Genomic DNA, 13,891 nt, shown 5'->3' with positions numbered 1-13,891 from the left:
AATAATTTTTGATATTATTAGATATAGTTTGATTCAATAAATAATATAATAAAGGAAGAATTCTACATTATTTATCCTATCAGAATAATCCTTTTTTTGAGGCACTTTATTTTTAAAAAAAAAGGAATTACCTTTATATTTGAGGTATGAACCCAAAAGCTTAAATTTAGCTTATTTTTAATTTATTAATTTTTATATTTATAAAAAATTAATGAGCAATGGTTAATAAATTATATTAAATAAGAAAAACAAATTAAATTTATTTATAAATTTTATTTATATACGTGTATATTAAATATTTATTTAATTATTAATTTAAATGTTATAATAAATATTTAAATATATTAATAAATTAATAATATAAATAAGAAATAATAAAATATTTGAACCATAAAAAATATATAAATAAATTTTTTATGGTTCAAATATTTTAATTTAAATTTGTTTTACATATAAATTTTAGTGTTAATTTTTAATTATTTTAATAATTTTAAAATTAAAATATAGTAGTAATTAAAATTAAAAATTTAAGAAATTAAGATTTAGTATTATTTAATAATTATTAACAAATTTTGTGCCAGCAGTTGCGGTTATACAAAAAATAATTTAAATTTTATCAGTATATAATTAATATTATTTTAAAGAAAATAGATAATTAATTGTTAAGTGAAATTTTAATAAATTAAAATTTTCATTATAAAATATGAATTATTAAATTTTTTCAAAAACTAGGATTAGATACCCTATTATTAAAAATTAAATTTAAAATACTAAAATAGTATATAATTATTTATAAAAACTTAAATAATTTGGCGGTAATTTAGTTCATTTAGAGGAATCTGTTTATTAATTGATAATCCACGAATAAATTTACTTAATTATTTAATTTTGTATATCGTTGTTAAAAAAATATTTTTTTATGAAAATAATATTTTAAAATTTAAATAAAAAATTAATTCAGATCAAGATGCAGATTATAATTAAGAATATAATGGATTACAATAAGAAATAATTAAGTGGATAATATTTTTTAAAAAATATTGGAAGGTGGATTTAAATGTAATTTTATTTAGTTTAATAAAATGATTTTAAATTAAAATATGTACATATTGCCCGTCGCTTTCATTTATAAATTGAAATAAGTCGTAACAAAGTAGAGGTACTGGAAAGTGTTTCTAGAAAGAACAAATTAGAGCTTGAAAAAGTATTTCATTTACATTGAAAAGATATTATATTAATAATTAATTTGAGGGGGAAAAATTAATAAATAAAAAAATAATAATTTTTTTTTAAATATAGATATTTAATGGGGGTTAAAGTATTTATAAAGAAAAAATTAAAAATTTTATAGTGAATTAGTATTGTAAAATAAATTTTAAATATTTGAAAATTAATCAAAATAAAAGTAAATTTAATTTATTGTATCTTGTGTATCAGAGTTTATTAATAAAAATTTTTATGAAAAAAATATCTCGAATTTAAAAGAGTTAATTAATTATAAAAGTTAATGTTGAATAATTATTTTTAATAATTAATTAGAAATGAAATGTTAATCGTTTTAAATATAACTAGTTTTTTTAGAAAAAAATTAATTTAAAATATTTTATTATATAATTTTTATTAATTAAATTTTTATTAAAAAATATTCAATATTTTAAGGGATAAGCTTTAAAATAAAATGTTATAATATAAATTAAACTTATAATTTAAAATTTTAGAATTTATATTGTTAATAAATTCTAATTTTTTATTAATAATTTAATTTATTTTAAAATTAAATATTTAATTTTTTATAAAAAATAATTTATAATTAAATAAAAATTAATTATAATGATAAAATTAGTATATTTAAATATAGATAATAAATTTATATTTATGGAAAATTAAGTAAAGGAATTAGGCAAAAATTTATATTCACTTGTTTATCAAAAACATGTCTTTTTGAAAATAATATAAAGTCTAATCTGCCCACTGATAAATTATTAAAGGGCTGCAGTATTTTGACTGTACAAAGGTAGCATAATCAATAGTCTCTTAATTGGTGACTTGTATGAAAGATTGGATGAGATATAAGCTGTCTCTACTTAATTTATAAAATTTAATTTTTTAGTTAAAAAGCTAAAATAATTTTAAAAGACGAGAAGACCCTGTAGAGTTTTATAATTTAATTAATTAATTATTAATATATAAATTTTAAAATTAGAATTAATTAAATTATTTTATTGGGGTGATAGAAAAATTAAATAAAGTTTTTTTAAAATTTAACATTGATTTATGATTTAATGATCCATTAATAATGATTATAAGAAAAAATTACCTTAGGGATAACAGCGTAATTTTTTTTTTATTCTTATAAGAAAAAAAGTTTGCGACCTCGATGTTGGATTAAGATAAAATTTAAATGCAAAAGTTTAAAATTTTTGATCTGTTCGATCATTAAAATCTTACATGATCTGAGTTCAAATCGGTGTGAGCCAGGTTGGTTTCTATCTTTAGAAAATTATAATATTTTAGTACGAAAGGATCAAATATTAAAAATAATTTTTATAAAATGAATGTTATTAATAAATTAATAACTATTTTGGCAGAAAAAATGTAAAGATTTTAGAAGTCATGAATATATAATTATTTATATATATAGTAAATGATGATAAAAGATATAATATTATTTATTATTGGGATATTAATTATAATTATTGGTGTTTTAGTAGGAGTTGCTTTTTTAACTTTATTAGAACGTAAAGTTTTAGGCTATATTCAAATTCGAAAAGGACCTAATAAAGTTGGTTTTATGGGAATTTTACAGCCTTTTTCTGATGCTATTAAATTATTTACTAAGGAGCATACTTTCCCTAATTATTCTAATTATATATCTTATTATTTTTCTCCTGTTATTAGATTTATTATTTCTTTTATATTATGAATATTAATTCCTTATTATTTTAATATAATTAGATTTAATTGAGGAATTTTATTTTTTTTATGTTGTACTAGTTTAGGAGTTTATACTGTTATAGTTGCTGGATGATCTTCTAATTCTAATTATGCTTTATTGGGGGGTTTACGAGCGGTTGCTCAAACTATTTCTTATGAAGTTAGATTAGCTTTAATTATATTATCAAGAATAATTTTAATTATAGATTTTAATTTAATATCATTTTTTTTATCAGGAAATAATTTGATTTTTATTTTTAATCATTCCTTTAAGATTATGTTGAATATCATCAAGATTAGCTAAAACTAATCGAACTCCTTTTGATTTTGCTGAAGGAGAAAGAGAATTAGTATCTGGATTTAATATTGAATATAGAAGAGGGGGATTTGCTTTAATTTTTTTAGCGGAATATTCTAGAATTTTATTTATAAGATTATTATTTATTTTAATATATATAGGGGGTTATAGACTTAGATTACTTTTTATTTAAAATTAGTTTTTATTTCTTTTTTATTTATTTGAGTGCGAGGAACTTTACCTTGATATCGTTATGATAAATTAATATATTTATCTTGAAAAGGTTATTTACCTATTTCGTTAAATTTTTTATTATTTTTTATTGGGGTAAAATTTTTTTTAAATTAAATAATATTTTTAGTATAAATTAATATAATAAGTATTCTTTCTTAAGTTTTCAAAACAAATGCTTATACAAGCTCATTAATTTAAATATTAATTAAAAATTAAGTTATCTCAAAATTTGTTAATAATAGGATTAATAATAAAATAAGAAAAGTATATAATAGTTAATAATTGGCCAGTAATAATGTAAGGGTCTTCAACTGGGCGTGCCCCAATTCAAGTTAATAAAAAAATAGTAATAATTATAATTCAGAAAATAATTTGATTAATAGGATAGAATTGAATTCCTTGTATTTTTTTATTAAATGTAAATGGTAAGATAATTAAAATTAAAATAGATATGACTAAAGCAATTACTCCTCCTAATTTATAAGGGATAGATCGTAAAATTGCATAAGCGAATAAGAAATATCATTCAGGTTGAATATGGATAGGAGTTACTAATGGATTAGCAGGAATAAAATTATCTGGATCTCCTAATAAATAAGGATTAGTTAAAGTTAAAAGAGTTAATAATAAAATTAAAGTAATGAATCCAATTAAATCCTTAAATGTAAAAAATGGGTGAAAAGGAATTTTATCTAAATTACTATTAATTCCTAATGGATTATTAGATCCTGTTTGATGTAAGAATAAAAGGTGAATTATTGTTAATATAAGAATAATAAAAGGAAATAAAAAATGGAAAGAATAAAATCGAGTTAAAGTAGCATTATCTACTGCAAATCCTCCTCAAATTCAATTTACTAATATAGTTCCTAAACAAGGAATAGCTGAAAGAAGATTTGTAATAACAGTCCTTCCTAGATGTCCTTCTCGCTATTCTTCGCTCTCTTAACGTCTCTCCTCTTGCTTTGGCGTGGTTTGAGTCTTACCTTCGTGGTCGTTCTCAGCGGATCCACTCTGATGATGTCTCCTCAGACTGGTGCGATCTCGGTGCGGGTGTGCCGCAGGGTGGTGTACTGTCACCACTCCTGTTTTCCGTTTTTATAAACACAGTCACCACTGTAATTTTGTCTAACTTCCATCTTTATGCAGACGACTTGCAGATCTATCGGCATTTTAAAATCTCTGATCTTGATGATGCTATTGCTCTTATCAATGCCGATCTGGAGCGGATCTCTACTTGGGCTAAGTCATTCGGACTAGTAGTAAACCCGAAAAAGTCACAGGCTTTGCTTATTGGGAGCGCATATATGTATAAGCGTCTTGGCGCTGTCACTGCTATCCGTCCATTGCTTTACGATGGCGTTATTATACCTTTTAGCAAATCTGCAAAGAATCTTGGGGTAATCATCGATTCCAATTTGTCTTGGCTCCCGCACGTCAATGAGGTCAGCAAAAAATACATTTTTCACTTCACTCGCTCAAAATCTCAGTATTCATAATAAATTCCTCGTCCAATATGTAAATAAATACAAATAAAAAAAAAGAAGCTCCATTGGCATGTAATGTTCGATTAATCAACCATAATTTACATTTCGACAAATATAATTAACACTATAAAATGCTATTTCAATATTTGCTGTATAATATATAGTTAAAAATAAACCTGTTAAAATTTGAATAATGAGACATAAAGCTAAAAGAGACCCAAAATTTCATCAAATAGAAATATTGGAAGGAGAAGGAAGATCAATTAATGAACCGTTAATAATTTTAAGTAAAGGATGGGTTTTTCGTAAGGTTAAAAATTTATTTATCATTAGAAATTAGATGAACGAAGTGGGCCAAAAAAAATATTTGTAATTTTTACTACTGCTACGAGTGTAATAAATAAGTAAATAATTATTATTGTTATTAAAAAATATGTTTGATTATTGTATAATTTAGATAAGTTAATTTTATTTTCATTATTAAAAAAAATATAAGGATTAAGAATATCATTTATTTCATAATTGAAAAAAAAAATTAAGTCAATTTATATTATATATATATATTATTGAAATAATGAAAATAATAGTGGAAAAAAGTAGAAAAATATTTTTAAATAAATATTAATGTTAAATATTTCATTAGAAGCAATTCTAGAAACATAAATAAATAAAACTAATAATCCTCCTAAAAATACTAGGAATAAAATATAAGAAAATCAATAAGTGTTTAATAATATGCCAGATAATATACAAGTAAATTAAGTTCGAATAAGAATTATTAATCCTATTGATAAAGGATGATTTAAAAATAATATAGTAAAAGAAAATAATATAATTATTAATGAAATAAAAATTTTAATGATATCAAAGAATATTTTAATAAAAATAATAATTTTGGAGATTATAGATAAAGAAATTCTTTTTCTTTGTAGTTTTTAAAGAAAAGACTTATTTTTGATTTACAAGACCAATGTTTTATTTAAACTATAAAAACTACTAATGATAATAAATATGATAATAGTTATTTTAATTATATTTATTTTTGGGAATATAATTTTTGCTTCTTAGCATAAACATTTATTAATTGTTTTATTAAGTTTAGAATTTATTGTTTTAAGATTTTTTTTTATTACTTTTAATAATATAGAAAATGATACTTATATAATAATAGTTTTTTATTATTTTCAGTATGCGAAGGAGCTTTAGGTTTATCAATTTTAGTTTCTATAATTCGTACTCATGGTAATGATTATTTTCAAAGATTTAATTTATTATAAAAATGATAAAATTTTTATTTATAATAATTTTTATAATTCCTTTATGTTTTTTAAAATATATATTTTGAATGGTTCAAATAATAATAATAGTGATTATATTTTTATTTATAAATTTAAGTATTAATATTTATATTTTAGATATTTAAGATATATAATAGGTTGTGATTTAATTTCATATGGGTTAATTTTACTAAGAATTTGAATTTGTTTATTGATAATTATAGCAAGAGAAAATTTGAATAAAATAAAATTTTACTCAAATTTTTTTTATTCAATGTTGTAATTTTATTAATTATATTATATTTAATTTTTAGTGTAATAAATTTATTTTTATTTTATTTATTTTTTGAATGAAGATTAATTCCTACTTTATTATTAATTATTGGATGAGGTTATCAACCTGAACGAATTCAAGCAGGAGCTTATTTATTATTTTATACTTTATTTGTTTCTTTGCCTATATTAATAGTGTGATGTGGAAAAACGTTTATTTAATTATTAAAACAATTTGTGCGCGGAAAATGAATAATTCGCCTACGCGCGGTTGCGCATCGAACCATGGCTCAAATCCGACTCTCTGGAACTCCAACGGCCGCGGGCGCACGTGCTGCGCGTCTTGGCTACCTGCCAAGAGCAAGCAAGAGCGCGTATCGTGCACGCCGTGCGAGTGAGCGAGACGAGTGGGCGAGACAAACAAAAGGTTAAGCGTTGTGACGACGTCCGCGGGAACTTTCACATCTGGCGGCTTTTTTATATAGCAGTATTATTACATACTCCCCCTTTTGACCAGGACCAGTGACCTCACAACTGGTCAAACCGACACAAGCTTTCGCGGTCGGCCGCGAGGACGTTTTGGAGCCACAGGCTCAGGAATCACAGTGCATTCACCCTCTCGCGAATGATAGCGTCTTAAGTCAGAGACATGATACTTCCCAATGGTAATGTCGGACTTATCAGGAAACGCTAACAGGTACGTAGTTGGGCTAACTTTCTTCTGAACGACGTAAGGCCCGTCTCGTTTAGGTACGAACTTAGCGCTGACACCTTTTGCAGAGTTGCTGAGAACGTGCGTTTTCATCAATACGAGGTCGCCGACGTCGAGACTGTCACTTTTACGAATTTTATCTTTAACAGCTTTGCGGAGGTCTTGTTGGTGTTCAATACTTTCTTTGCTGGACTGGAGAGTATCTGCGAGTCTTAGCAGATAAGGTGTGATTTGCGGCACGTAGTTCTCCGCTTCGACAACTGCACGCAAGTCCGTCTGAGCTGCAATTGGTGAGCGAAGTTTGCGAGCAAAAGTCAGGTATGCAGGAGTCTGTTGGGTTGCTTTTGTCAACGATGTGTTTAAAGCGAAACGAATAAATGGCAGAGCTTCAGGCCATTTTTGATGGTGATTTTCCACGAGGATAGCCATTTGCACCTTAAGGTCCCTGTTCTTCCTCTCCACAGGATTCGCTTCTGGATGATACAGGGGCACCAGATTCTGCTTAACACCCAAAACAAACATGGCTTTCTGCATAACATCGGCGACGAATTGGACACCATTGTCAGAAATTAATCGCCTAGGAACACCAAAACGAAGGAAAACCTCTATCAAGATCTTAGCACAAGCTTCAGCAGTAGCTTCAGTAAGCGCAAACAGCTCTACCCACTTACTGGTGGTGTCTTCGACGATAAGGACCCAACGTTCACCCTTGGGACCCTTAGGAAGTGGACCGAACAAATCTACTGCTACAACTTCGAAGCGCTGTGCGGGTACTGGAGTCTGCAACAAGCCTGAAGGCTTCTCATTCGAAGGCTTGTAACGCTGACATTCAGTACAAGAATTGAGATACTCCGCTACAAAACGACGCATTCCAGGAATATAGAACCGCTGGGAAATACGGTGCAAAGTCCTATCAATACCACCGTGACCAGCTGTTGCAGCGTCGTGACATTCAACCATAACTTGCTTCCGACGGTTGACTGGTACAACAAGCTGCGGTTCATCCGTTTCTGCTTCCGTATATCGGTAAAGTATCCCCTTTGACATATGATAACCTCTATCTGTCCACCTACAAATCTCCACTTCTTCCTTTCCCTCCAGGCCCAGGATAATCTTCGCGATTTCAGGATCTGCGAGCTGATCTTCACGAAGAGCGGTTGCCTCCCCTCGTGGCGTTTCAACCACCACCGTACAGACGCCACAAGTGTCTCGAGTCTCCTCAACGCATGGCGGTCGACTGAGCGAATCTGCGATGACGTTTGCCTTTCCTGGGGTGTAGTCCACTTGGAGATCGAAAGACTGCAACTTCATAGCCCAACGGACCAATCTACCTGCAGAAGACTTCAAGGTTAGTAACCACTTCAGGGGCTGGTGGTCGCTGGCGACGCGCACGGGATGACCATCGATGTAGCCGCGGAACTTCTCGACTGCCCACACAACTGCAAGAGCTTCGCGCTCGGTGCTTGAGTAGTTTCGTTCCGCCGAAGTCAGAAGGCGGCTGGCGTTCGCGATCGGACGCTCCTCGCGCGGCGACTCCCCCTGCAAGGGAGCTGCACCTAAAGCATAGCTGCTCGAGTCAGTCCTAAGCACAAAAGGAAGACTATAATCTGGCTGGATGAGGATTGGAGGAGAGGTAAGTGATTTCTTAAGTTCCAAGAACGCGGTGACTTGAGCTTCGCCCCACAACCAAGACTGATCTTTCTTCGTCAGCATAGTCAACGGTTGCGCAACCTTTGCGAAGTTCGGCACGAACTTGCGGAACCACGAGCACGTCTGTAAGAAGGATTTCAAGTGCTTCACATTCGTCGGCTCGTTCATATCGACAATGGCGCTGATTTTGTCAGGGTCCGGCGATAGCCCTGAGACGAAATCACGTGACCTAGATACTTAACACTTTCTCTAGCAAACACGCATTTAGCTCGATTGGCGCACAGGCTGAAGATACGAAGGCGATCGAAAACAGCTCGAAGATCCCGTAGATGCTGAGCAAAGTTTTCAGAGATCACGATGAGGTCATCTATGTAACCTAAAATAGTCACGCCTTGCAAAGCAGACCCCGAACGAAACCTGTCAATCAGGCGCTGGAACGTCGCTGGAGCGTTGCGCAAGCCAAAAGGCATACGATTGAATCTGAAAACGCCAAATGGTGACACGAAGGCGGTCTTGTCGCGATCCTCTTCCTTGACAGCAACCTGCCAGTAACCTGCCTTGAGGTCGATGGTGCTCATGAAACAACTTTTGCCAGTATACTGCAGTAGATCGTCGATCACCGGAAGCGGATAGGAGTCGACCTTCGTGATGGAATTCAATTTGCGATAATCCACACAAAATCTGTAGGACCCATCCTTTTTAGGTACCAACAGCGCTGGTGCTGCCCACGGAGACTCACACTCTTCGATGACACCCTCCGACAGCATCTTATTAATTTCAGCCTCCATAACTTCTTTTTTCGCAGGCGTCAGGCGGTACGGCGGGACGGCGATCGGCGGGTGGGTGCCGGTGTCAATGCGGTGTTCAGCGAACGACGTCGGTCCTCCCCCTTCTCAGAAAATGTCCTCGTATTCCTGCAATGTCTGCGCAAGGCTTGCTCTTTCAGGTGGTGACAGCATCATACCCTCGTCCGAACGCAACATGTCGGCAGAGGCGCACCCGATGAAGTTACGTGATTTCTCACAACGCAAGGGGTGAATGACCTGAGGTTGATCAGCTGTGAACCACGTTTCATTAAAAATATCAATAACCAAACCAGCTTTACGTATAAAATCAATGCCTAGCAATGTTTCATTGTTAACTGCATCTGGAAAAATAATAAATGTGATAGGTATTGATGCGCCCGCGAGCATCACCACAACGTCCACCAGTCTGACTGTCACGTCACGCACTACACCGTCAGCAAGTTTCACAGTCATGACGCTACTACGCATCGGCTGCTCTAACTTAAGCAACAAGGAGTACAGCGTGGATCCGGCAACGCTACGTTTAGCCGCCGTGTCTAATAGACCGGTACCGCGATAGCCAAAAATCTCTATGTCCAAAATTGGACGGCCTTTGGTACAAACATCCGGACGCAAGCGCTCGGTACGCGAGTTATCCACTGACTGCGCATCAGGCACATCATATACATTACAAACAGAATTTAAAAAAACAGTATTACAATCAAAAGAAACATGGGCTTGACATTGCGATGCCTCGGTTTTGGAATATAAATGCCTATTTGTTGACATAAAATCGCATGAAAAGAACGAATCCTTAGTGTCCGTATTTTTTGTATTACAGTTAACACAATTAGCACGAATAACACCTTTCATACCACAACCGTAACACGAAACTGTATGCGGATCACTTTTAGATTTAAGCCTTGAGCACTCATCGCGATTATGTCCACTCTTCTTGCAATAAACACAAAACCGTTTACCTCGATTCGGCGCATTCGTTGCGCTTACCATAGCAGGTACAGCGACGACGGCGGCGGCGGCGGCGGCGGCGTTGCACGTCGCACGCGCGCGCAATCCCGCACTCCCTGCTCGCTGATCGCTTTGTACACTTTCTCGTGTTAATTTGAAACGAGCCGTGCAACCGGCGAAGTTTCCCGACGGAGACGGATGAGCCGAAGACGACGATGGCGATGGTGATGTCGAGGGCGCTCCTGTGGTGAAGGCCGGCGATCGCAGCAAAAGACTCTCGATTAGCTGGCGGTTTGACTCCGCTTGAGCCTTGGCGAACGCCGCCATGAACGACGATAGCTGCCCCTCGGTCATGAACCTGTCCGAGTCCTCATCCTCGACGTTGTTACGGACGCCTGGAGCCTTGCGACGCGGCATCGCAAACAACAGATGCAAACCACTGACGAAATTCACTCCGATAACGCACAATTGTTAAATTTTCGAAGGGATTCTTCTACGACGCTAAGATGGCGAACGGTTGAATACGCGATTTCGTCGATAATTAGCGTGTAGGCCACGGGTTGGGCGCCAGTGTGATGTGGAATAACGTTTATTTAATTATTAAAACAATTTGTGCGCGGAAAATGAATAATTCGCCTACGCGCGGTTGCGCATCGAACCATGGCTCAAATCCGACTCTCTGGAACTCCAACAGCCGCGGGCGCACGTGCTGCGCGTCTTGGCTACCTGCCAAGAGCAAGCAAGAGCGCGTATCGTGCACGCCGTGCGAGTGAGCGAGACGAGTGGGCGAGACAAACGAAAGGTTAAGCGTTGTGACGACGTCCGCGGGAACTTTCACATCTGGCGGCTTTTTTATATAGCAGTATTATTACAATAGGATTTTTTTTTATTTTCCATAACTTAAATTATATAATTATATATTTTTATAAATTTTTTAGAATAGATTATTTTTTATTATATTTATCTATAATTTTAGCTTTTTTAGTAAAGATACCTATATATTTTGTTCATTTATGACTTCCTAAGGCTCATGGAGAAGCTCCGGTTTCAGGTTCAATAATTTTAGCTGGAATTATACTAAAATTAGGAGGTTATGGACTTTTACGAATTATAATTCTTTTCCAAAAAATTGGAATAAAATTTAATTTTATTTGAGTAGTTATTAGATTATTAGGTGGTTTGTTTATTAGATTAAATTGTTTTTGACAAGTTGATATAAAATCTTTAATTGCTTATTTGTCAGTAGCTCATATAAGATTAGTGATTTGCGGTATTATACCTATAAATTATTGAGGTTATGTGGGTTCTTATATTATAATAATTGGTCATGGTTTATGTTCTTCGGGAATATTTTGTTTAGCTAATATTAATTATGAGCGTTTACAAAGACGAAGATTATATATCAATAAGATATATATCAAGGGGATAATAAATTTTATACCTTCGATAAGATTATGATGATTTTTACTAATATCTTCAAATACAGCAGCCCCACCTTCAATAAATTTAATAGGAGAGATTAGATTAATTAATAGAGTAGTAGGATGATCTTGATTATCAATAATTACTTTGATTATAATTTCTTTTTTTAGAGCTGGTTATAGATTATATTTATATTCTTATACGCAATATGGAAAATATAATTTAGGAATTTTTAGATTTTACACAGGGGTATCACGGGAATATTTAATATTAATATTACATTGATTACCTCTTAATATTTTAGTTTTAAAAATTGATTATTTTTTTATTTGATTTTATTTAAATAATTTAATATAAAATATTGATTTGTGGAGTCAAAAATATGAAATTTCATTTTAAATCATTAAAAGATATTTTATTTGTTTTATTAGATTTTTTTTATTTTTTTTTAGAATAATAAGTTTTTTTTTATAATATGTTTTATTATGGAGAATTTAACTTTATTTTTAGAGTGAGAAATTATTTCTTTTAGGTCTATAAGAGTAGTAATGTCTATTTTATTGGATTGAATATCTTTATTATTTTTAATATTTGTTTTAATAATTTCTTCTTCTGTAATTTATTATAGAGGAAGATATATACATTCTGAGTTAAATTTAAATCGATTTATTATTTTAGTTTTATTATTTGTATTATCAATAGTTTTATTAATTATTAGACCTAATATAATTAGAATTTTTTTAGGATGAGATGGGTTAGGTTTAGTTTCATATTGTTTGGTAATTTATTATCAAAATATTAAGTCTTATAATGCAGGAATGTTAACGGCTTTATCTAATCGTATTGGAGATGTAATAATTTTAATGGTTATTGCTTGAATAATAAATTATGGAAGATGAAATTATATTTTTTATTTGAATTTTATAAATAATGATTTTATAATAAAATTTATTAGATTTTTATTAATTATTGCAGCTATAACAAAGAGAGCCCAGATTCCTTTTAGATCTTGATTACCTGCGGCAATAGCAGCCCCCACTCCAGTATCGGCTTTAGTTCATTCTTCTACTTTAGTTACTGCTGGAGTTTATTTATTAATTCGATTTAATGTGATATTAGTTCATATAATTTTTTTAAAGTTTTTATTAGTTTTATCAAGATTAACTATATTTATGGCTGGTATTTCTGCTAATTATGAATTTGATTTAAAAAAAATTATTGCTTTATCTACTTTAAGACAATTAGGATTAATAATAAGAATTTTAAGAATAGGATTAGCTGATTTAGCTTTTTTTCATTTACTAACTCATGCTATGTTTAAGGCTTTATTATTTATATGTGCGGGTGTTATTATTCATATAATAAATGATATTCAAGATATTCGTTATATAGGTGGAATTAGATTTTATATTCCTTTAACTTCTTTATGTTTAAATATTTCTAATTTAGCTTTATGTGGTATTCCTTTTTTAGCTGGATTTTATTCAAAGGATTTAATTTTAGAAATGGTTAGTATAAGAAATTTAAATATATAATTTTTTTTTTTTGTATTATTTTTCTACTGGTTTAACTACATTTTATACTATTCGTTTATTATTTTATTTAATAATTAATGATTAAAATTTATTAGTAGTTTATAATTTATATGATGAAGATTATACAATATTATAGAGAATATTTATATTATTAGGAATAAGACTAGTAGTAGGAAGAATGTTAAGTTGATTAATTTTTAATTATCCTTGTATAATTTATTTACCTTTTAATATCAAAATAATAGTAATTTATGTAAGAATATTAGGATTTTTAATAGGATATTTAATTAGAAATATAAAAATTATTTCTGTGAA

General features: G+C 30.6%; 2 pseudogenes; both read left to right on the top strand.

Annotated features, from left to right (window-relative positions):
- Positions 1 to 2,668: 2,668 nt before the first annotated feature.
- On the top strand, positions 2,669 to 3,553 carry LOC137929091 (NADH-ubiquinone oxidoreductase chain 1-like; annotated as a pseudogene).
- A 7,726-nt stretch (positions 3,554 to 11,279) lies between these two features.
- LOC137929089 (NADH-ubiquinone oxidoreductase chain 5-like) lies at positions 11,280 to 13,637 on the top strand (annotated as a pseudogene).
- The last annotated feature ends 254 nt before the right edge of the window (positions 13,638 to 13,891 follow it).

Source organism: Battus philenor, unplaced genomic scaffold (genome assembly GCF_028537555.1).
Source record: "Battus philenor isolate CCGP_79_NKW_IND1 unplaced genomic scaffold, ilBatPhil1.0.hap1 SCAF_40, whole genome shotgun sequence".
NCBI lineage: Eukaryota > Metazoa > Arthropoda > Insecta > Lepidoptera > Papilionidae > Battus > Battus philenor.
Note: the sequence above shows the minus strand (reverse complement) of the source record. Positions and strands in the feature narration are given on the sequence as shown.